This window comes from Heptranchias perlo, chromosome 18 (assembly GCF_035084215.1).
Source record: "Heptranchias perlo isolate sHepPer1 chromosome 18, sHepPer1.hap1, whole genome shotgun sequence".
Lineage (NCBI taxonomy): Eukaryota > Metazoa > Chordata > Chondrichthyes > Hexanchiformes > Hexanchidae > Heptranchias > Heptranchias perlo.
This window is the reverse complement of record NC_090342.1, coordinates 58640928-58665389: the sequence shown is the minus strand read 5'-3', so window position 1 is coordinate 58665389 and position 24462 is coordinate 58640928. Positions and strand designations below refer to the sequence as shown.

The 24462-nt window shown below is 56.3% G+C and overlaps 1 protein-coding gene across 1 annotated transcript in view; it reads right to left on the bottom strand.

Moving 5' to 3' along the window:
- The window catches only part of LOC137334897 (F-actin-monooxygenase MICAL3-like), a 173462-nt gene extending 158503 nt beyond the window's left edge, over positions 1–14959 (bottom strand). Inside the window, exon 1 of the mRNA XM_067999978.1 lies at positions 14878–14959. The gene's annotated coding sequence lies outside the window, so the exon portion shown is untranslated. The remainder of the gene's footprint in view (positions 1–14877) is intronic.
- Between the last annotated feature and the right edge of the window lie 9503 nt (positions 14960–24462).

Genomic DNA, 24462 nt, shown 5'->3' with positions numbered 1-24462 from the left:
CAATGAGATTACTATGTATCAGTGAACTATATAATCACAATGAGGTACTATATATTGCAGTGAAATACTATACATCAGTGAATATATATCACAATGAGGTAATAAAAAAAAGAAAGATTTGCATTTACAGAGTGCCTTTCATAACCTCAGAACATCGCAAAGCGCTTTACAGCCAATGGAGTACTTTTGAGTATAGGATACAATGTATCACAATGAGGTACTGTATACTGCAGTGAAGTACTGTATAACTCAATGGTGCCCATTCAGCACGTGGGGTGCCCATTCTAAAATGCAGGCTTTCCAGCAGCAGTCCAGTATTTAAACAGGTCCCCATGTATTCTATAGAACCACTGAAGTTTACATCGCAGAAGATGGTCATTCAGCCGACTGTGTCTGTGTCGGCTCTTTGCGAAATCAATCCAAAACTAACTCCACTGCCCTGCTCTCCCCATAGCCCGGTGTCCTCCTCTGCTTCAGATATTTAAAAATTTTCCTTTAAAAGATGCAATGTTCTCTGCCTCAACCACTCCCTGTGGCAAAGGATTTCATGTTCCAAAAACACTGCATTTCACAAACTCTCTCCTCACTGAGCATTTTAAATTGATGATCCCTTGTTACTGACTATCAAACCACATGATCCCTAATAATTTTTAAATCCTCCATTAAATTTCCTCTTAGCCTTCTTTGCTCCAGTGGGATCAGTGTCAGTATCACAAGTCTCTCCTCATAACTATAGTTTCCCATCCCTGGCATTATCCTGGTGTGAGCGGGGATAAAAGCAGCAGAAGAAATGCAACAAGAGAAAACTGCAGTGCAACGACACAGGTAAGGCAGGGTCGGGAGATTTAACTAACATCAATATATTGGTGAGTGGGGGAGAGCGGAGCGGGGATAGGAACAGTGCGGGGTCGGGGGGGGGGGGGGCTCGGCTCGGCCGGGGGGGGGGGGGGGGCGCCTCGGCCGGGGGGGGGGGGGGGGCGCCTCGGCCGGGGGGGGGGGGGGGCGCCTCGGCCGGGGGGGGGGGGGGGGGCGCCTCGGCCGGGGGGGGGGGGGGGGGGCGCCTCGGCCGGGGGGGGGGGGGGGGGGCGCCTCGGCCGGGGGGGGGGGGGGGGCGCCTCGGCCGGGGGGGGGGGGGGGGCGCCTCGGCCGGGGGGGGGGGGGGGGCGCCTCGGCCGGGGGGGGGGGGGGGGCGCCTCGGCCGGGGGGGGGGGGGGGGGCGCCTCGGCCGGGGGGGGGGGGGGGCGCCTCGGCCGGGGGGGGGGGGGGGGCGCCTCGGCCGGGGGGGGGGGAGGGCGCCTCGGCCGGGGGGGGGGAGGGCGCCTCGGTCGGTGGGGGGGCGCCTCGGCCGGGGGGGGGGGGCGCCTCGGTCGGTGGGGGGGGGCCTCGGTCGGTGGGGGGGGGGCCTCGGTGGGTGGGGGGGGGCCTCGGTCGGTGGGGGGGGGCCTCGGTCGGTGGGGGGGGGCCTCGGTCGGTGGGGGGGGGCCTCGGTCGGTGGGGGGGGGCCTCGGTCGGTGGGGGGGGGCCTCGGTGGGTGGGGGGGCGCCTCGGCCGGGGGGGGGGGGCGCCTCGGTCGGTGGGGGGGGGCCTCGGTCGGTGGGGGGGGGCCTCGGTCGGTGGGGGGGGGCCTCGGTCGGTGGGGGGGGGCCTCGGTCGGTGGGGGGGGGCCTCGGTCGGTGGGGGGGGGCCTCGGTCGGTGGGGGGGGGGCCTCGGTCGGTGGGGGGGGGCCTCGGTCGGTGGGGGGGGGGCCTCGGTCGGTGGGGGGGGGCCTCGGTCGGTGGGGGGGGGCCTCGGTCGGTGGGGGGGGGCCTCGGTCGGTGGGGGGGGGCCTCGGTCGGTGGGGGGGGGGCCTCGGTCGGTGGGGGGGGGCCTCGGTCGGTGGGGGGGGGCCTCGGTCGGTGGGGGGGGGCCTCGGTCGGTGGGGGGGGGCCTCGGTCGGGGGGGGGGGGGCCTCGGTCGGGGGGGGGGGGGCCTCGGTCGGGGGGGGGGGGGCCTCGGTCGGGGGGGGGGGCCTCGGTCGGTGGGGGGGGCCTCGGTCGGTGGGGGGGGGCCTCGGTCGGTGGGGGGGGCCTCGGTCGGGGGGGGGGGGCCTCGGTCGGTGGGGGGGGCCTCGGTCGGTGGGGGGGGGCCTCGGTCGGTGGGGGGGGCCTCGGTCGGGGGGGGGGGGGCCTCGGTCGGGGGGGGGGGGCCTCGGTCGGTGGGGGGGGGCCTCGGTCGGTGGGGGGGGGCCTCGGTCGGTGGGGGGGGCCTCGGTCGGTGGGGGGGGGGCCTCGGTCGGTGGGGGGGGGCCTCGGTCGGTGGGGGGGGGCCTCGGTCGGTGGGGGGGGGCCTCGGTCGGTGGGGGGGGGGGGCCTCGGTCGCTGTCACTCTGAACCCACCCACCTCGTTCTGTGAAAAACCCAAGTGTGAGATCATAGGGAAACACGGAAGTGATTGGTTGGTGAGTATTTGACTCGTTTATCTTTCAAAACAAACGTAACTTTAGTAACTAAGGATTTAGTGGTAGTAGGTTTACTAGCAGTTGTAAAGCTTATAGGGAGTTGTAGGGTTTATAAATTATAAATTAATAATAAATGAATTAACACATAATAAAGATGGCAGGGCAGGTGATGTATAGCGACTGCAGCACGTGGGAGCTCCTGGACACCAGTGAGATCGAGGGCAAACACGTCTGCAGTAAGTGTTTGCAGCTTGAGGAGCTTCAGCTCAGAGTCATTGAACTGGAGGTCGAGCTGCAGACACTGTGACACATCAGGGAGGGGCAAAAATACCTGGACATTCAGTTCCAGGAGGCGGTCACACCCCTTAGGAAAGGCATCTAAATTGGTCAGTGGTCAGAGACAGGAGGGTGTGACTGCGAGCGAGGCAGGTAAGGGGATCGAGAAGGTAGAAGTGGAGGAGCATCAGCCTTTGCAATCGTCCAACAGGTTTGAGGTGCTTGTAGCCTGTATGGGTGAAAGCAGGGGCTGCAGGGTGGATGAGCAAACTGACCATGGCACCATGGTACAGATAGCCATTCAAGCAGGGGGAGTTAGTCGGAATGTAGTGGTAGTAGGGGACAGTACAGTCAGGGGGATAGACACAGTTCTCTGCAGCCGAGAACGTGAGTCCAGAAGGCTGTGTTGCCTGCCCGGTGCCAGGGCTCAGGACATCTGCTCTGGCTGGAGAGGAACTTGCAGTGGGGGGGGGGGGGGGGGGAGGATCCAGTTGTTGTGGTCCAGGTATGAACGACATAGGTGGGACGAGGGAAAAGGTTCTGCTTCGGGAGTATGAGCAGCTAGGGGCTAAATTAAAAAGCAGAACCTCAAAAGGTAATAATCTCTGGAGTCACAAGCAAATTGGCACAGGGTAAATAAGATTAGAGAGTTAAATTCATGGCTCAAAGATTGGTGTGGGAGAAATTGGTTTCGATTCATGGGGCACTGGCACCAGTACTGGGGAAAGGGGAGCTGTACCACTGGGATGGATTTCATCTGAACCGTGCTGGGGCCAGTGTTCTGGCGAATCGTATAACTAGGGCGGTAGAGAGGGCTTTAAACTAAATAGTGGGGGTGAGGGATCAAGTAAGGGAAGATGTGATAAGTTAAAGAAAGAAGACAAGGCAAGAGAGCAAGGTAGCAATAAGGAAAATGATAATCAGAGAATGGCAGGAAGGGGCAGAGCATGCAAACTTAAGAGTGCACCAGCAGATAAGGCTAGAGGTTGCAAAAATAGTAAAAAGACAGCACTAAAGGGCTTTGTATCTGAATGCGCATAGCATTCGTAACAAAATGGATGAATTGACAGCTCAAATTGAAATAAATATGTACGATCTGAGAGCCATTACAGAGACATGGCTGCAAAATGACAAAGGCTGGAACCTGAATATCCAAGGGTACTTGACATTTCGGAAGGACAGGAAGCTGGGAAAAGGTGGAGGGGTGGCTCTGTTAATAATGGATGACATGAGTATAATAGAGAGATGACCTTAATTCTAAAGACCAAGGTGTAGACCAAGTTTGGGTAAAGATAAGGAATAGTAAAGTCACTTCGAGGGGTAGTTTATACGCCCTCCAACAGTAACTACACTGTAGGACAGGATATACAGGAAGAAATAATGGGGGCTTGTGAGAAAGGAACAGCGATAATCATGGGTGATTTTAATCTATAGATTGGAAGAATCTGATTGGCAAAGGTAGCCTGGAAGATGAGTTCAGAGTGCTTTCAGGACAGTTTCTTAGAGCAGCACGTTCTAGAGCCAACCAGAGAGCAGGCTATTCTAGATCTGGAAATGTGTACTGAGCCAGGATTAATTAATGACGTCAATGTAAAGGAGCCTCTAGGTAGCAGTGATCACAATATGATTGAATTTCACATTCAGTTTGAGGGAGAGAAGAGTAAGTCTAAGACTAGTGCTTTAAACTTAAATAAGGGCAATTATGAGGGCATGAAGACAGAGCTGGCTAAAGTGAACTGGGAACTTCGGTTAAGGGATAGGTCAGTAGAGATGCAGTGGCAGACATTCAATGAGATATTTCATAACACTCAGCAAAGATACATTCCAGTGAGAAAGAGAGACTCGAGGGGAAGGACGTACCATCCGTGGCTAACTAAGGAAGTTAAAGACAGTATCAAATTGAAAGAAAAAGCATACAATTCCACAATGATTAGTGGCAGGTCAGAAGATTGGACAGAATATAAAAAACAGCAAAGAATGACTATAAGAATAATAAGGAGGGAGAAATTAGAGTACGAGAGAAAGCTAGCTAGAAATATAAAAACAGAGAGTAAGAGTTTCTACGGGTATTTAAAAAGAAAAAGAGTAAGTAAAGTGAGCATTGGTCCTCAAGAGTGTCTGGGGAATTAATAATGGAGAACAAGGAAATGGCAGATGAATTAAACAGATATTTGGTGTCCGTCTTCACTGTAGAGGATACAAATAACATCCCAGGTGAAAGGGAAGGAGGAACTTAAAATATTTACAATCACCAGGGAAAGGATTTTGAAAAAAATTATTAGAACTAAAAGCTGTCAAGTCCCCAGGTCCTGACGGACTTCATCCTAGGGTCTTAAAAGAAGTGGCTGCAGAGATAGTAGACGCATTGGTATTAATTTTCCAAAATTCCCTAGATTCTGGAAGGGTCCCATCAGATTGGAAAATAGAGAATATAACTCCTCTATTCAAGAAAGGAGAGAGACAGAAAGCAGGAAACTACAGGCCAGTTAGCTTAACATCGGTCATAGATTCTGGCATTTTCCCTATTATTAAGGAGGTTATAGCAGGGCACTTAGAAAATCTCAATGCAATCAGGCAGAGTCAACACGGCTTTGTGAAAGGGAAATCGTGTTTGACTAATTTATTAGAGTTCTTTGAGGAAGTAACAAGCAACGAGGATAAAGGGGATCCTGTGGATGTGGTGTGCTTGGATTTCCAGAAGGTGCCATATCAAAGGCTGCTACACAAAATAAGAGCTCATGGTGTAGGGGTAACATATTATCACGGATAAAGGATTGGTTAGCTAACAGGAAACAGAGAGTGGGCATAAATGGGTCATTTTCAGGTTGGCAAGATGTAACGAGTGGAGTGCCACAGGGATCAGTGCTTGGGCCTCAACTATTTACAATCTATATCAATGACTTGGATGAAGGGACCAAATTTGCTGAAGACACAAAGGTAGGTAGGAAAGTAAGTTGTGAAGAGGACATAAGGAGTCTGCAAAGGGATAGAGATAGGTTAAGTGAGTGGGCAAAAATTTGGCAGATGGAGTATAATGTGGGAAAATGTGAACTTGTCCACTTTGGCAGGAGGAATAGAAAAGCAGTATATTATTTAAATGGAGAGAGATTGCAGAGCTCTGAGGTACAGAGGGATCTGGGTGTCCTGGTACATGAATCACAAAAACTTAGTGTGCAGGTACAGCAAGAGATTAGGAAGGCAAATGGAATGTTGTCATTTATGGAATATAAAAGTAGAGATTTTTTGCTACAGTTGTACAGGGCATTGGTGAGACCACATCTCGAATACTGTGTGCAGTTTTGGTCTCCTTATTTAAGAAAGGACATAATTGCTTTGGAAGCGGTTCAGAGAAGGTTCACGCGACTGATTCCTGGGATGAGGGGGTTATCTTATGAGGGAAGGTTGGACAAGTTGGGCCTGTATACACTGGAGTTTAGAAGACTGAGAGGTGATCTTATTGAAACATGTAAGGTCCTGAGGGGACTAGAAGGGGTAGATGCTGAGGGGATGTTTCCCCTTGTGGGAGAGACTAGAACTAGGGGCCACAGTTTAAAAATAAGGGGTCTCCCATTTAAGAAGGAGATGAGGAGAAATTTTTTCTCTCAGAGGGTCGTGAGTCTGTGGAACTCCCTTCCCCAGAGAGCGGTGGAGGCAGGGTCATTGAATATTTTTAAGGCTGAGTTAGATAGATTCCTGATTAACAAGGGAGTCAAAGGTTATAGTAGGTCGACGGGAAAGTAGGGTTGAGGTCACAATCAGGTCAGCCATGATCTTATCAAATGGCAGAGCAGGCTCGAGGGGCCGAATGGCCTACTCCTACTCTTAATTCGTATGTTCGTACCTACGCTGTACACTCTCTATGGCTTTAATGTCCCTTCTATAATGGGTCACCCAGAACTTCACACAGTACTCTATGCTAATTAACGCTTTGTACAAATTTATTACTTTCTTACTCTTTTATTCTGTGCCCTTATTTATAAAACTAAAATGCCGTTGTTTGGCTTTAGCTTTTCGGGAATTCCAAATTTGAACCCCTCGGTCTCTCTGTTCATCCACACCTTAAAGCATATAAGCATTTAATTGTATAATCCCATTCCTTGTTTTTCCTCCTAAAATATATTACCTCACACTTATCCACATCTGACAAACCCTGTCACCATACTTCAGAAGTCTTTCACAGTCCATCCTCCTCGCTGTTTGTCAAACTTGCGTTCTCAACAAATTTCAGGCTTGTACCCACTGTGTCGAAGTCCAAATTATCTACGCACAGAACAAAAGCGGTGCCAGCACTGACCCCAGTTACAATCCTTCTCCAGTCTGAGCCACACACATTTACACTAACTCCATTTCCTGTCTGCCACCCAACTTTCTATCCGTGCTGTTATATTTCCTCTTATGCCATGAGCCTCATTTTTTCTGAACAAGCCTCCCGTTAAGACACCTTATCAAATGCCATCAAAAATCCACAGACACCACATCTACTGCCTTCCCTTTATCCATCTAGTAGATAGGTCATCCGGTCCAATGGGATGCATCCTAGGTTACTGAGGGAAGTAAGGAAGGAAATTGCGGAGGTACTGGCCATAATCTTCCAAACATCCTTAGGTACAGGGGTGGTGCCAGAGGACTGGAGAATTGCAAATGTTACACCCTTGTTCAAAAAAGGGTGTAAGGATAAACCCAGCAACTACAGCCCCACCTCAATGGTGGGGAAGCTTTTAGAAACGATTCTCCGGGACAAAATTAATCGTCACTTGGACAAGTGTGGATTAATGAAGGAAAGCCAGCACGGATTTGTTAAAGGCAAATCGTGTTCAACTAACTTGATTGGGTTTTTTGATGAGGTATCAGAGGGTGGATGAGGGCAATGCGGTTGATGTGGTGGATATGGACTTTCAAAAGGCGTTTGATAAAGTGCCACATAATAGGCTTGTCATCAAGATTGAAGTCCATGGAATAAAAGGGGCAGTGGTAGCATGGATACAAAATTAGCTAAGTGACAGAGAGTAGTGGCGAACAGTTGTTTTTTGGACTGAAGGGAGGTGTGCAGTGGTGTTCCCCAGAGGTCGGTTAGTGGGACCAATGTTTTTCTTGACATAATGACTTGGGTCTTGGGTGTACAGGGCACAATTTCAAAATTTGCAGATGTCACAAAACTTGGAAGTGTAGAGAACAGTGAGGAGGATAGTGATAGATTTCAAGAGGATACTGATAGGCTGGTGGAATGGGCAGACATGTGGCAAATGAAATTTAATGCAGAGAAGTGTGAAGTGATACATTTCAGTCGGAAGAATGAGGAGAGGCAATTTAAACTAAATGGTACAATTCTAAGGGGGTTCAGGAACAGAGAGATCTGGGGGTATATGTGCACAAATCTTTGAAGGTGGCAGGAGAGGTTGAGAAAGCAGTTAAAAAAGCATACAGGATCCTGGGCTTTATAAATAGAGGCATAGAGTACAAAAGCAAAGAAGTTATGTTGAACCTTTATAAAACACTGGTTCGACCACAGCTGAAGTATAGTGTCCAATTCTGGGCACCACACTTTAGGAAGGATGCGAAGGCCTTAGAAAGGGGGGCTGAAGAGGTTTACTGGAATGGTCCCAGGGATGAGGGACTTCAGGTACGTGGATAGACTGGAGAAGCTGGGGTTGTTCTCCTTAGAGCAGAGAAGGTTGCGAGGAGATTTGATAGAGGTGTTCAAAATCATGAAGGGTCTAGACAATGTAAATAAAGAGAATCTGTTCCCATTGGCGGAAGGGTCAAGGACCAGAGGACATAGATTTAAGGTGATTGGCAAAAGAACCAAAGGTGACATGAGGAAAAACTTCTTCATGCAGCGAGTGGTTATGATCTGGAATGCACTGCCCGAGGGGGTGGTGGAGGCAGATTCAATCATGGACTTCAAAAAGGAATTGGATAAATACTTGAAGGGAAAAAACTTGCAGGGCTACGGAGAAAGAACGGGGAAATGGGACTAACTGGATTACTCTTACAAAGAGTCAGCACAGGCTCGATGGGCCAAAAGGCCTCCTTCTGTGCTGTAACCATTTTATGATCTAATCAGTCACTTCTCGTCACACATGACTTACTTTACCAAATCTGTATTCACAAATTTTATCTCAAATTATAGATTCTAAAAGTTTGCACATAACGGATGTTAGACTAATTATGCTATTCCCAGATTTGTCCTCCTTTCCCTTCCTGAACAGAGAATGAACTTGCATTTATATAGCACCTTTCACAATCTCAGGACATCCCAAAGTGCTTTACATCCAATGAAGTACTTTTGAAGTGTAGTCACTGTTGTAATCATAGAACCATAAAATGATACAGCACAGGAGGAGGCCATTAGGCCCATCGTTCCTGTGACGGCTCTTTGAAAGAGCTCTCCAATTAGTCCCACTCCCCTGCTCTTTCCCCACAGCCCTGGAAATTTTTCCCATTCAAATATTTATCCAATTCCCTTTTGAAAGTTATTATTGAATCTGCTTCCACCGCCCTTTCAGGCAGCGCATTCCAGATCATCACAACTCGCTGTGTAAAAAAAGTTCTCACGTCGTTTCTGTTTCTTTTGCCAATTACCTTAAATGTGTGTCTTCTGGTTACCGACCCTTCTGCCACTGGAAACAGTTTCTCGTTATTTACTCTATCAAAACCCTTCATGATTTTGAACACCTCGATCAAATCTCCGCTTAACCTTCTCTGTTCCAAGGAGAACAAGCCCAGATTCTCCAGTCTCTCCATATAACTGTAGTCCCTCATCCCTGGAATCACTCCAGTAAATCTTTCCTGCACTCTCTTCACATCCTTCCTAAAATATGGTGCCCAGATTTGAACACAATACTCCAGCTGAGGCCTAACCCAGTGATTTATAAAGGTTTACCATAACTTCCTTGCTTTTGTACTCCATACCTCTTAATAAAGCCCAGGATTCCATATGCTTTTTTAACAGCCTCTCAACTTGTCCTGCCACCTTCAAAGATTAGTGTGTGTACACCCCCAGGTCTCTGTTCATCCACCCCCTTTTAAAGTTGTACCCTTTAGTTTATATTGCCTCTCCTCATTCTTCCTACCAAAATGTATCACTTCTCTGCGTTAAATTTCAGTTGCCATGTGTCTGCCCATTTCATCCTCCTGAAGTCTGTTACTATCCTCCATATTGTTTACTACATTTCCGAGTTTCGTCTCATCTGCAAACTTTGAAATGATACCCTCTATACCCAAGTCCGGGTCATTAATATATATCAAAAAGAGCAATGGTCATCATACTGACTCCTGGGGAACACCACTGTATACTTCCCTCCAGTCTGAAAAACAACCATTCACCATTACTCTCTGCTTTCTGTCTCTTAGCCAATTTGATATCACTGCCCTTTAGTCCCATGAGCTTCAATTTTGCTAATAAGTCTATATTTTGTGGTACTTTATCAAATGCTTTTTGAAAGAACGCCTATATATAAACCACCCAAACTGCTGGATTAGATTCCAGCCTGTAACTCACTCCCGGGTATCCGCTATTCTATATATAAATCCCCCCCGAACCCCTCGATTAGAAAGATTCCAGCCTGTAACTCATTCCCGGGTATCTGTTATTCTATATATAAACCCCCCGAACCCCTCGATTAGATTCCAGTCTGTAACTCACTCCCGGGCATCTGTTATTCTATATATAAACCCCCCGAACCCCTCGATTAGATTCCAGCCTGTAACTCACTCCCGGGTATCTGTTATTCTATATATAAACCCACCGAACCCCTCGATTAGATCCCAGCCTGTAACTCACTCCCGGGTATGTTATTCTATATATGAACCCCTCGATTAGATTCCAGCCTGTAACTCACTCCCGGGTATCTGTTATTCTATATATAAACCCCCCCCCGAACCCCTCGATTAGATCCCAGCCTGTAACTCACTCCCGGGTATCCGCTATTCTATATATAAACCCCCGAACCCCTCGATTAGATTCCAGCCTGTAACTCACTCCCGGGTATCTGTTATTCTATATATAAACCCACCGAACCCCTCGATTAGATCCCAGCCTGTAACTCACTCCCGGGTATCTGTTATTCTATATATGAACCCCTCGATTAGATTCCAGCCTGTAACTCACTCCCGGGTATCTGTTATTCTATATATAAACCCCCCCCGAACCCCTCGATTAGATCCCAGCCTGTAACTCACTCCCGGGTATCTGTTATCTATATATAAACCCCCGAACCCCTCGATTAGATTCCAGCCTGTAACTCACTCCCGGGTATCCGCTATTCTATATATAAACCACCCAAGTGCTTCAGCTTGACTCCAGTCTCCCACTCAGTGCCTCTGTTAACTGACTATAAAACGTAAATTCTCCTCTGCCATTTCCCTTCATTGCCCCTCCTGCCCATTATGGGACTCCTCCTCTGGTCCAGCAGAGCCCAGCAGCAATGTATAATGTGGCATGTCGACCGCAGTTTACTCCACGAACCCAGCAGCACTGTGAACTCCCTCGGATAACTGATGGCATCCCAGGTCCCACAATCATCAATAAGGCAGCCATTAATGTGACAGCAAATTATGCGGAGAGTGTTTTTATAACCAAGCTCATTACTGCCATTTCATGGTTGCTCATCCCAAATCAGGCTGAGACATAACTCAGTGCTGAGTCATTAAGGCTCAGTACGGATCACAGGACACGAAGCAGCGTCGCTGCCAGCTGTGTGTGCAGCAGCCCCGGAGAGTCTGTAACACCAGCACCAAAACCATCACTTACCACACAGCTGAAGCACCACCCAACTAGGCCACCGACTCCAACCGACCTGTCGGGAGCTGCAGAGCAGACATCCACCAGCAGGGGAGGGTGGGGAGATCCCCCAAGGCATTGTCAATCACACAGCTACAGGTGGCGAACCAAAAAGGAGCACTGACAAGGCCCCCGAGGGCGATGGTTTGGCCTCCTGACAACACCCTGCATAACCAGACAAAATTGGACACCGAACCAATGAAGGAGATATTAGGAGTGGTGACAGAAATCTTGGTCAAAGTAGGTGGGTTTTAGGAAGGGATGGAATTCCAGAGCGTGACGCCAAGACTGAACTCGTGGCCGCCAATGGTGGAGCGAATGGTCAGGGAGATGAACAAGAGGCTAGAATTGAAGGAGCGGAGAGATCTTGGGTTGTAGGGCTCAAAGAGGTTACAGAGATAAGGAGGGACAAGGCCATGGAGGTGGGACCTGGCCGAGAAGATTGGAATACAAAAGGGAGGAAATTATGCTTCAGTTGTAGAGAGACTTGGTCAGACCGCATTTGGAGTACTGAGTTCAGTTTTGGGCACCACATCTCATGAAGGGTGCAGATTCACCAAATGATACCGGGGCTTAAAGGGTTAAATTATGAGGACAGGTTGCAAGATTAAGGAGTGATCTGATCGAGGTGTTTAAAGGGATTCGATAATCTTAAAATTAGAGGTGGTTCATTCAGGAGTGAAATCAGGAAGCACTTTTTCCACACAAAGGATTATGGAAATCTGGAACACTCACCTTCAAAAAGGCTGTGGACGCCGAGGGCCAACTGAAATTTTCAAGACGCAGATCGATAGATTTTTCTTAGGTTGTATTCGGGGATATGGAGCTAAGTAGGTGAAATAGAGTTATGGTTGAGATCAGCCATGAATCAAGTTCAAGGGGCTGAATGGCCTACTTCTGCTCCAGTGTATCTAACCCGTGCTGTACCTGCCCTGGGAGTGTTTGATACTGGCACTGCTTACTTGAGATGGGAATTGTTCCCCATTCCTGCCAACCTTGATGAGCAAAACTTTTGCTACGAGAAAGCGTAATTCCCCATCTCCCAGTAAATGTTTTGTTGTTTCCCGTCTGAAAGACGGTCTGGTGCGGGGGCCTGTGCATCGGCCCGGTGCTTTACCTTGTCACGGTCTTTAATTGAGTTGCCCCATTTGGCACAGACAATTTGAAGTGCGTTCAACTTTGGAGCCGACACTGCACAGTGAACAGTAGGGTGGCACAGAAAGTACCATCAGTGATCCCAAAGGAGATCCAGCCAGAGTTCTGGGAGCAGTCAGTTGGAGAATATAATTACAGGGTTAAGTCTGAGCTTTGAGACACTTTCTAAACACAGAAAGAAAGCTGCTAATTTTCTGGGACAGGGAGGGGAGCAAAGCATAATTACACTGAGATCGGCAGTTTGTAAATAGCTAGACAGAAACTCTCACTTCCACAATCACAACAGTCTGTCTCGCCTCTCTTTCACTGTCAATCAGAGCCAACGACTGCTAAAACACAGAGACTCTCCATTTACAAACCAGTGACGCTCACCATCCAATGGGACAAGGTCAGGGCCACACTCTCCTGCCCAACCTGCTGGGGTCCCGAACATGGTCCAAACAGCCAGCCTTTGCGCACGAGCCTAAACTGGCTATTGGACCATGAGAGGCATCACAGGCCCACCTGATAACGTCCTCATCCCCAATTCACCGTCCCATAAGAAAACCCACGGAGGTTGTTAGAATCGAGGGACAGACCCTCTACATGCTATTCTCTCTATGGTTACGTAATGAGCCAAACCATGCAGATTACCTTAGCAACAGCAAGATACAGATGCACCGCACCCCCCCACCCTCGACATAACAGTAAAAATAAACTGAGCATGGATCACTTCAGGCCTGTCACACGGCTATCAGTCCAGCACTGATTCTGGTGGAATTAGACTGACAGTCAACACTGAGGGGAGATTTAATCACAGCTAGCTCAGACCAATGGTATGAAGTCCTTATCGACCAGAACAGTTACATATTCCGTGCCCTGTCTCCACTGGCAGGGGATTGGGGGGAGTGAATTAAACTTTTCCTTTGGGTCTGCAAAGTATTTACAAAAACAAGGGAACAGAAGGAGCAGGGTCAAATGTCTGCTGAAAACACCTCAAGAATTTATGGACAGAACACAGACGGTTTGCCCTGTCATGAGACCAGCTGCTCCTTCCAGAACAGCTCTCGCTCCCAACAAGCACACTGCTGTGAATTCATCTCGGTGATGGGATCCAGTTCCTGCTTCTGCACAGCAAACCTGACAGAGAGCAACAAGAAACATTCCTGCTAAACAGGCTGCCTCACTGCCTACCTCAGCCCAGGGAGGGCCACAGGCTGCCTCACTGTCAGTCCAGCCGGGGGAGTAGCGGGGGGGGGGGGGGGGGTAACAACGAGTAACAGGGGGATTGGAACAGGGGTCGGAGGAGCAACGGGGGGGCAGGGGGGGGGGGGAAACGGGGGGGCGGGGGGGGGGGGAACGGGGGGGCAGGGGGGGGGGGGGAACGGGGGGGCAGGGGGGGGGGGGAACGGGGGGGCAGGGGGGGGTTGGGAATAACGGTGAGTAACACTATGGCACCGACACGTTCTGATCTTATTCCCAGCGATTGTGTGGAGAGCCGGACAGCCCGGTGAGTGGGTCCCTAATCTTTGAACAGCGAGTGAGGACAGTGGTCTGTTTTCACACAGGAGTGAAGTGAGCCCCCGCCCTCCGGGGTCTCCACACCACAGTGAGGAGCCACCGCAAGGCTGTGGAGAAAAGGCCGGGCCGGCAGGAAGCGGCGGGCTGACTGCACTGGGCACTGCCTCATGACTCGGGTAAAGCCGGGGTTTAAGCACTCGGAGCACAGGCTCTGCTCCAGATCCTCCGTCAACTCTCACCCCCCCCCCCGGCCCTGGAATAAACACCTCAATCCCGGGCACTCCCCGCGCTCACACCCAGGCCCGGCCCGGCCCGGCCCGGACCCACTCACTGACTGAGAGACGGTTCACCCGGGGACCCCCGGCCATCCACACAGGCTCCCCGCCTCGACTCGACTCGACCCCCCCGGGTCCCCCCGGGTCCCCCCGGGTCCCCCGGCCCTCTCCCCCGCACTCTCTCTCGGAGCGGAGGGTCTTTCTGTGGAGTGCGTTGTTCGCTTCAGGAGCGGAGACCCCGGGAACAGAGAGAGAATTAAAATCAATGGGAGGAGGGAGCGGGCTGAGCCGGCCGGCTGCAGCCTGGAGAGCGGGGCTCACACACACTGACACCCCGCCGGCAAACCCGACAGCCCGCCCGGCTCTCCCGGAGGCCCGGCCCGGCCCGGCCCCGCTCGCCATCCCCCGGCGCACCTCAGCCTCACACACTCCCCTGTCCTCGGGTACTCACAGTCTCGGAGGCCGTAAACCCTTTGCAGAGTATGAGGAACAGCTCGCTCCGTCTGCCCGCCCCGGGCCGCATCCCGCCTCCCGCCTCCCACAGCATCGGACCGCCCCCGGGCCCGCGCACAGAGAGCCCCGCCCCCGGGCCCGCGCACAGAGAGCCCCGCCCCCGGGCCCGCGCACAGAGAGCCCCGCCCCCCGGGCCCGCGCACAGAGAGCCCCGCCCCCCGGGCCCGCGCACAGAGAGCCCCGCCCCCCGGGCCCGCGCACAGAGAGCCCCGCCCCCCGGGCCCGCGCACAGAGAGCCCCGCCCCCCGGGCCCGCGCACAGAGAGCCCCGCCCCCGGGCCCGCGCACAGAGAGCCCCGCCCCCCGGGCCCGCGCACAGAGAGCCCCGCCCCCGGGCCCGCGCACAGAGAGCCCCGCCCCCGGGCCCGCGCACAGAGAGCCCCGCCCCCCGGGCCCGCGCACAGAGAGCCCCGCCCCCGGGCCCGCGCACAGAGAGCCCCGCCCCCCGGGCCCGCGCACAGAGAGCCCCGCCCCCGGGCCCGCGCACAGAGAGCCCCGCCCCCGGGCCCGCGCACAGAGAGCCCCGCCCCCCGGGCCCGCGCACAGAGAGCCCCGCCCCCCGGGCCCGCGCACAGAGAGCCCCGCCCCCCGGGCCCGCGCACAGAGAGCCCCGCCCCCCCGGGCCCGCGCACAGAGAGCCCCGCCCCCGGGCCCGCGCACAGAGAGCCCCGCCCCCCGGGCCCGCGCACAGAGAGCCCCGCCCCCCCGGGCCCGCGCACAGGGAGCCCCGCCCCCGGGCCCGAGCACAGAGAGCCCCGCCCCGCGCACAGAGAGCCCCGCCCCGCGCACAGAGAGCCCCGCCCCCCGGGCCCGCGCACAGAGAGCCCCGCCCCCCGGGCCCGCGCACAGAGAGCCCCGCCCCCCCGGGCCCGCGCACAGAGAGCCCCGCCCCCCCGGGCCCGCGCACAGAGAGCCCCGCCCCCCGGGCCCGCGCACAGAGAGCCCCGCCCCCGGGCCCGCGCACAGAGAGCCCCGCCCCCGGGCCCGCGCACAGAGAGCCCCGCCCCCGGGCCCGCGCACAGAGAGCCCCGCCCCCGGGCCCGCGCACAGAGAGCCCCGCCCCCCGGGCCCGCGCACAGAGAGCCCCGCCCCCGGGCCCGCGCACAGAGAGCCCCGCCCCCGGGCCCGCGCACAGAGAGCCCCGCCCCCGGGCCCGCGCACAGAGAGCCCCGCCCCCGGGCCCGCGCACAGCCCCCTCTCCCCGGCGTTTATTGCCGATCCCCAGTTGCCCTGGAGCAGGCGGTGAGCCGCCGCGGTCCGTGCGGTGACGGTTCTCAGTGAATCAGCAGCTCGCTGCACATTAACCGCTGCCCGGCCTGTAACCCAGCTCACAACTCATCTCCGGCCCAACTGGAGATTCCCATTCCCCCGCCCGCCCCCAGTTCTGTACCTGCCCTTCCATGGAGGGGAGCGAGGGAGGGAGCGGGCTGTTCCACTCCATGCCTGTGGTGGCCCTGCACGACCCAATCTGATATCACAGAGAAACATTTCCAATCACCTCCTGGTCCCTCCTCTCCTGAAAGTGTGAACAACGGCTGAGGATTCCCCAAGACCTCACCCAATCACATCATCCCCAGTGAACCAGAAACACTTCAAAAATATTGACCTGAAACTTCCAATCAGCTTCCAAAATAATGTGCAGGACTGGCCGTGTCAGGGGGCGGGGACTGGCCGTGTCGGGGGGCGGGGACTGGCCGTGTCAGGGGGCGGGGACTGGCCGTGTCAGGGGGCGGGGAGTGGCCGTGTCAGGGGGCGGGGAGTGGCCGTGTCAGGGGGCGGGGACTGGCCGTGTCAGGGGGCGGGGAGTGGCCGTGTCAGGGGGCGGGGACTGGCCGTGTCAGGGGGCGGGGACTGGCCGTGTCAGGGGGCGGGGAGTGGCCGTGTCGGGGGGCGGGGACTGGCCGTGTCGGGGGGCGGGGACTGGCCGTGTCAGGGGGCGGGGACTGGCCGTGTCAGGGGGCGGGGACTGGCCGTGTCAGGGGGCGGGGACTGGCCGTGTCAGGGGGCGGGGACTGGCCGTGTCGGGGGGCGGGGACTGGCCGTGTCAGGGGGCGGGGACTGGCCGTGTCAGGGGGCGGGGACTGGCCGTGTCAGGGGGCGGGGACTGGCCGTGTCAGGGGGCGGGGACTGGCCGTGTCAGGGGGCGGGGACTGGCCGTGTCAGGGGGCGGGGACTGGCCGTGTCAGGGGGCGGGGACTGGCCGTGTCAGGGGGCGGGGAGTGGCCGTGTCGGGGGGCGGGGACTGGCCGTGTCAGGGGGCGGGGACTGGCCGTGTCAGGGGGCGGGGAGTGGCCGTGTCGGGGGGCGGGGACTGGCCGTGTCAGGGGGCGGGGACTGGCCGTGTCAGGGGGCGGGGACTGGCCGTGTCAGGGGGCGGGGACTGGCCGTGTCAGGGGGCGGGGACTGGCCGTGTCAGGGGGCGGGGACTGGCCGTGTCAGGGGGCGGGGACTGGCCGTGTCAGGGGGCGGGGACTGGCCGTGTCAGGGGGCGGGGACTGGCCGTGTCAGGGGGCGGGGACTGGCCGTGTCAGGGGGCGGGGACTGGCCGTGTCGGGGGGCGGGGACTGGCCGTGTCGGGGGGCGGGGACTGGCCGTGTCAGGGGGCGGGGACTGGCCGTGTCAGGGGGCGGGGACTGGCCGTGTCAGGGGGCGGGGACTGGCCGTGTCAGGGGGCGGGGACTGGCCGTGTCGGGGGGCGGGGACTGGCCGTGTCGGGGGGCGGGGACTGGCCGTGTCAGGGGGCGGGGACTGGCCGTGTCAGGGGGCGGGGACTGGCCGTGTCAGGGGGCGGGGACTGGCCGTGTCGGGGGGCGGGGACTGGCCGTGTCGGGGGGCGGGGACTGGCCGTGTCGGGGGGCGGGGACTGGCCGTGTCAGGGGGCGGGGACTGGCCGTGTCAGGGGGCGGGGACTGGCCGTGTCGGGGGGCGGGGACTGGCCGTGTCAGGGGGCGGGGACTGGCCGTGTCAGGGGGCGGGGACTGGCCGTGTCAGGGGGCGGGGACTGGCCGTGTCAGGGGGCGGAGACTGGCCGTGTCGGGGGGCGGGGACTGGCCGTGTCAGGGGGCGGGGACTGGCCGTGTCAGGGGGCGGGGACTGGCCGTGTCAGGGGGCAGGGAGTGACCGATGCCCCACACAGAGCCTGGTCAGCACAGGTCGGGGGTTAACCCACAAGGACCAGTAACCACAGGCTGCCCGTCTCACTGCCACACAGCAGCACTGGGAGGAGAGGGTCAGCACCTTCGGGGGAGGGGGGAGAGTCAGCACCTTCGGGGGAGGGGGGAGAGAGTCGGCACCTTCGGGGGAGGGGGGAGAGTCAGCACCTTCGGGGGAGGGAGGAGAGGGTCAGCACCTTCGGGGGAGGGGGGAGAGTCAGCACCTTCGGGGGAGGGGGGAGAGAGTCAGCACCTTCGGGGGAGGGGGGAGAGAGTCAGCACCTTCGGGGGAGGGGGGAGAGGGTCAGCACCTTCGGGGGAGGGGGGAGAGTCAGCACCTTCGGGGGAGGGGGGAGAGGGTCAGCACCTTCGGGGGAGGGGGGAGAGGGTCAGCACCTTCGGGGGAGGGGGGAGAGTCAGCACCTTCGGGGGAGGGGGGAGAGAGTCAGCACCTTCGGGGGAGGGGGGAGAGGGTCAGCACCTTCGGGGGAGGGGGGAGAGGGTCAGCACCTTCGGGGGAGGGGGGAGAGAGTCAGCACCTTCGAGGGAGGGGGGAGAGTCAGCACCTTCGGGGGAGGGGGGAGAGTCAGCACCTTCGGGGGAGGGGGGGAGAGAGTCAGCACCTTCGGGGGAGGGGGGAGAGAGTCGGCACCTTCAGGGGAGGGGGGAGAGAGTCAGCACCTTCGGGGGAGGGGGGAGAGTCAGCACCTTCGGGGGAGGGGGGAGAGTCAGCACCTTCGGGGGAGGGGGGAGAGTCAGCACCTTCGGGGGAGGGGGGAGAGTCAGCACCTTCGGGGGAGGGGGGAGAGTCAGCACCTTCGGGGGAGGGGGGAGAGTCGGCACCTTCGGGGGAGGGGGGAGAGAGTCGGCACCTTCGGGGGAGGGGGGAGAGTCCGCACCTTCGGGGGAGGGGGGAGAGTCAGCACCTTCGGGGGAGGGGAGAGAGTCCGCACCTTCGGGGGAGGGGGGAGAGTCAGCACCTTCGGGGGAGGGGGGAGAGTCAGCACCTTCGGGGGAGGGGGGAGAGAGTCAGCACCTTCGGGGGAGGGGGGAGAGTCAGCACCTTCGGGGGAGGGGGGAGAGAGTCAGCGCCTTCGGGGGAGGGGGGAGAGTCAGCACCTTCGGGGGAGGGGAGAGAGAGTCAGCACCTTTGGGGGAGGGGGGAGAGTCAGCACCTTCGGGGGAGGGGGGAGAGTCAGCACCTTCGGGGGAGGGGGGAGAGGGTCAGCACCTTCGGGGGAGGGGGGAGAGTCAGCACCTTCGGGGGAGGGGGGGAGAGTCAGCACCTTCGGGGGAGGGGGGAGAGTCAGCACCTTCGGGGGAGGGGGGAGAGTCAGCACCTTCGGGGGAGGGGGGAGAGTCAGCACCTTCGGGGGAGGGGGGGAGAGTCAGCACCTTCGGGGGAGGGGGAGAGAGTCAGCACCTTCGGGGGAGGGGGGAGAGTCAGCACCTTCGGGGGAGGGGGGAGAGTCAGCACCTTCGGGGGAGGGGGAGAGAGTCAGCACCTTCGGGGGAGGGGGGGAGAGAGTCAGCACCTTCGGGGGAGGGGGGAGAGGGTCAGCACCTTCGGGGGAGGGGGGAGAGAGTCAGCACCTTCGGGGGAGGGGGGAGAGGGTCAGCACCTTCGGGGGAGGGGGGAGAGGGTCAGCACCTTCGGGGGAGGGGGGAGAGAGTCAGCACCTTCGGGGGAGGGGGGAGAGGGTCAGCACCTTCGGGGGAGGGGGGAGAGAGTCAGCACCTTCGGGGGAGGGGGGAGAGGGTCAGCACCTTCGGGGGAGGGGGGAGAGAGTCAGCACCTTCGGGGGAGGGGGGAGAGGGTCAGCACCTTCGGGGGAGGGGGGAGAGAGTCAGCACCTTCGGGGGAGGGGGGAGAGAGTCAGCACCTTCGGGGGAGGGGGGAGAGGGTCAGCACCTTCGGGGGAGGGGGGAGAGAGTCAGCACCTTCGGGGGAGGGGGGAGAGTCAGCACCTTCGGGGGAGGGGGGAGAGTCAGCACCTTCGGGGGAGGGGGGAGGGTCAGCACCTTCGGGGGAGGGGGGAGAGTCAGCACCTTCGGGGGAGGGGGGAGAGTCAGCACCTTCGGGGGAGGGGGGGAGAGTCAGCACCTTCAGGGGAGGGGGGAGAGAGTCAGCACCTTCGGGGGAGGGGGGAGAGTCGGCACCTTCGGGGGAGGGGGGAGAGAGTCGGCACCTTCGGGGGAGGGGGGAGAGTCAGCACCTTCGGGGGAGGGGGGAGAGAGTCGGCACCTTCGGGGGAGGGGGGAGAGAGTCAGCACCTTCGGGGGAGGGGGGAGAGTCAGCACCTTCGGGGGAGGGGGGAGAGTCAGCACCTTCGGGGGAGGGGAGAGAGTCCGCACCTTCGGGGGAGGGGGGAGAGTCCGCACCTTCGGGGGAGGGGGGAGAGTCAGCACCTTCGGGGGAGGGGGGAGAGTCAGCACCTTCGGGGGAGGGGGGAGAGTCAGCACCTTCGGGGGAGGGGGGGAGAGTCAGCACCTTCGGGGGAGGGGGAGAGTCAGCACCTTCGGGGGAGGGGGGGAGAGTCAGCACCTTCGGGGGAGGGGGGAGAGTCAGCACCTTCGGGGGAGGGGGGAGAGTCAGCACCTTCGGGGGAGGGGGGAGAGAGTCAGCACCTTCGGGGGAGGGGGGAGAGTCAGCACCTTCGGGGGAGGGGGGAGAGTCGGCACCTTCGGGGGAGGGGGGAGGGTCAGCACCTTCGGGGGAGGGGGGAGAGTCAGCACCTTCGGGGGAGGGGGGAGAGAGTCAGCACCTTCGGGGGAGGGGGGAGAGTCGGCACCTTCGGGGGAGGGGGGAGAGAGTCAGCACCTTCGGGGGAGGGGGGAGAGAGTCAGCACCTTCGGGGGAGGGGGGAGAGGGTCAGCACCTTCGGGGGAGGGGGGAGAGGGTCAGCACCTTCGGGGGAGGGGGAGAGAGTCAGCACCTTCGGGGGAGGGGGGAGAGGGTCAGCACCTTCGGGGGAGGGGGGAGAGGGTCAGCACCTTCGGGGGAGGGGGGAGAGGGTCAGCACCTTCGGGGGAGGGGGAGAGAGTCAGCACCTTCGGGGGAGGGGGGGGAGAGTCAGCACCTTCGGGGGAGGGGGGAGAGTCAGCACCTTCGGGGGAGGGGGGAGAGTCAGCACCTTCGGGGGAGGGGGAGAGAGTCAGCACCTTCGGGGGAGGGGGGAGAGTCAGCACCTTCGGGGGAGGGGGGAGGGTCAGCACCTTCGGGGGAGGGGGGAGAGTCAGCACCTTCGGGGGAGGGGGGAGAGTCAGCACCTTCGGGGGAGGGGGGAGAGTCAGCACCTCACTGGGCAGGGGCACTGCCCCCTCCATCCAGTGGTACGGGCCTGCAGCGATGGGCCTCACTGGGGTGGCATAGAAGGCTCACAGTCAGAGTACTCAGACAGGAGCACAGAGTGCCTGGACTGTTGACTGGGTTACCTGGGGTGAGGGATGGTTCAGGCCCAGTCACAACTGGGGGCGTCTTTCTGCAGAGCTGCGTTTCCAGATTTGACTCACCTTCTCACCTTCTGTGCAGTGGTCCTGCCGCGCAGTGTGGGAGTGACAAGAAGCAGCTTAAGATGTTCGTTCTTCAGCCAGTACCTGCAGTAGAAGGACAAATAGTGAGCAGGGAGAGGCGTCTGAGGACGGAATGAAGAGATTAGGAGGAAGAATAAAAATCAGATCAAATACCACCCTGTAGAGATTAGAACAGGGAAAATAAAAACACAGGTAAGATGGTTTGAACTCCAAGGTTCACCACTCTTACACCCAGCCACACAGTGTCAAAGACTGCGGAGGTAATCTGTAGACAGCAGCAAACAGTTGAAAGCAGGGATGTTACTGAACCATTGTTAATAAGGATGTGTCTGCTTGCTCTGTGCAATAAGTGTAACCAGAAATCAGGATTAGTTTGTACCCAGGCCCAGCTGTGGGAGGTCTGTACCACAAGAGAACCCGAAAAATCCCCAGCCAGCAGCTGCAGTAACCTGATCATTCCAGCACTGGAAATAAAACCCACAAGTGTCAAGAGGTATTGGAGTGTTCAGACTTGGAGCAGGCAGTGTCTGTGTGTGTGTGTGTGTGTGTGTCTCTCTCTCTCTCTCTCTGTGCCTGTGTGTGTGTTTGTGTGTCTCTGTGTGTGTCGGTGTGTATGTGTGTGTCTGTGAGCGTGTGTCTGTGTATGTCGCTGTCTGTGTGTGTGTGTGTGTTTGTGTCTCTGTGTCTGTGTGTGTGTTTGTGTCTCTGTGGCTCTGTGTGTGTGTGTGTTTGTGTTTGTGGCTCTGTGTGTGTGTGTTTGTGTGTGTGTTTGTGGCTCTGTGTGTGTGTGTGTGTTTGTGTTTGTGGCTCTGTGTGTGTGTGTTTGTGTGTGTGTTTGTGGCTCTGTGTGTGTGTGTTTGTTTGTGTCTCTGTGGCTCTGTGTGTGTTTGTGGCTCTGTGTGTGTGTGTGTGTTTGTGTCTCTGTGGCTCTGTGTGTGTTTGTGTGTGTGTTTGTGTCTCTGTGGCTCTGTGTGTGTGTTTGTGTGTGTGTGTGTGTGTCTGTGTGTGTTTGTGTCTGTGTGTGTGTTTGTGGCTCTGTGTGTGTTTGTGTCTCTGTGGCTCTGTGTGTTTGTGTCTCTGTGTGTGTTTGTGTCTCTGTGGCTCTGTGTGTGTTTGTGTGATCAGCTGCCACAGCGGATACAAAAGACTGAGGAGTGCTTTGAACTGCTGATCTGGGATTAGTGTCATCGTATCAGAGAGTTGTGCTTGTCACCGTGCCAGCTGACATGGTCACATTACTGCTCGCATGCTGCTCTGAGAAGTGGTCAAAAAGGCGGTCCAGGGGACGTCTCCTTCAACCTGCAGCTCACATAGCCTAGCATCTGAGTGCCAAAACCGCAGACTTGTGACCAGGAGGTGAAGTTTAACGATAAGGGCAGATTCCCTGATGGTGCGTTGTGACAGTGCCCACCTGTCCTCAAGCCGAGCACCCGCTTCACCAGGCACCAATGAGGTTGGTTCAAGATACTGGAAGCGTGGGACAGGGCACTGTAATTCTCAGCTGTTGGCAGGCTTATGTGAATTGGTCCCACAATGGAGCCAGTCACTGTTTTTCCCACCAAGTCACTCTTTTAGCCTGCTCGTCTGTTTCAAATAGGCCCTGTGGGTAATTGCTGCCCTGCACCCAAGCGGTTTCAATTACATCACTGGCAATTACATCACCGGCAATTACATCACTGGCAATTACATCACCGGCAATTGCATCACCGGCAATTACATCATCGACAATTACAACACCAGCAATTACATCATCGACAATTACATCACCGGCAATTACATCACCGGCAATTACATCACCGGCAATTACATCATCGACAATTACATCATCGGCAATTACATCACCGGCAATTACATCACCGGCAATTACATCACCGGCAATTGCATCACCGGCAATTACATCATCGACAATTACAACACCAGCAATTACATCATCGACAATTACATCACCGGCAATTACATCACCGGCAATTACATCACCAGCAATTATATCACCGACAATTACATCACCGGCAATTACATCATCAACAATTACATCACCGACAATTACATCATCGACAATTACATCACCAGCAATTACATCACCGGCAATTACATCACCAGCAATTATATCACCGACAATTACATCACCGGCAATTACATCATCAACAATTACATCATCAACAATTACATCACCGACAATTATATCACCGACAATTACATCACCGGCAATTACATCGTCGACAATTACATCACCAGCAATTATATCACCGACAATTACATCACCGGCAATTATATCACCGACAATTACATCACCGGCAATTACATCACCAGCAATTATATCACCGACAATTACATCACCGGCAATTACATCATCAACAATTACATCACCGACAATTACATCATCGACAATTACATCACCGGCAATTACATCACCGACAATTACATCACCGACAATTACATCATCGACAATTACATCACCGACAATTACATCATCGACAATTACATCACCGGCAATTACATCATCGACAATTGCATCATCGACAATTACATCACCGGCAATTACATCATCGACAATTACATCACTGGCAATTACATCACCGGCAATTACATCATCGACAATGGCATCACCAGCAATTACATCATCGACAATTACATCACCGGCAATTACATCATCGACAATTGCATCATCGACAATTACATCACCGGCAATTACATCATCGACAATTACATCACCGGCAATTACATCATCGACAATTACATCACCGGCAATTACATCACCAGCAATTACATCATCGACAATTACATCACCGGCAATTACATCATCGACAATGACATCACCAGCAATTACATCACCGACAA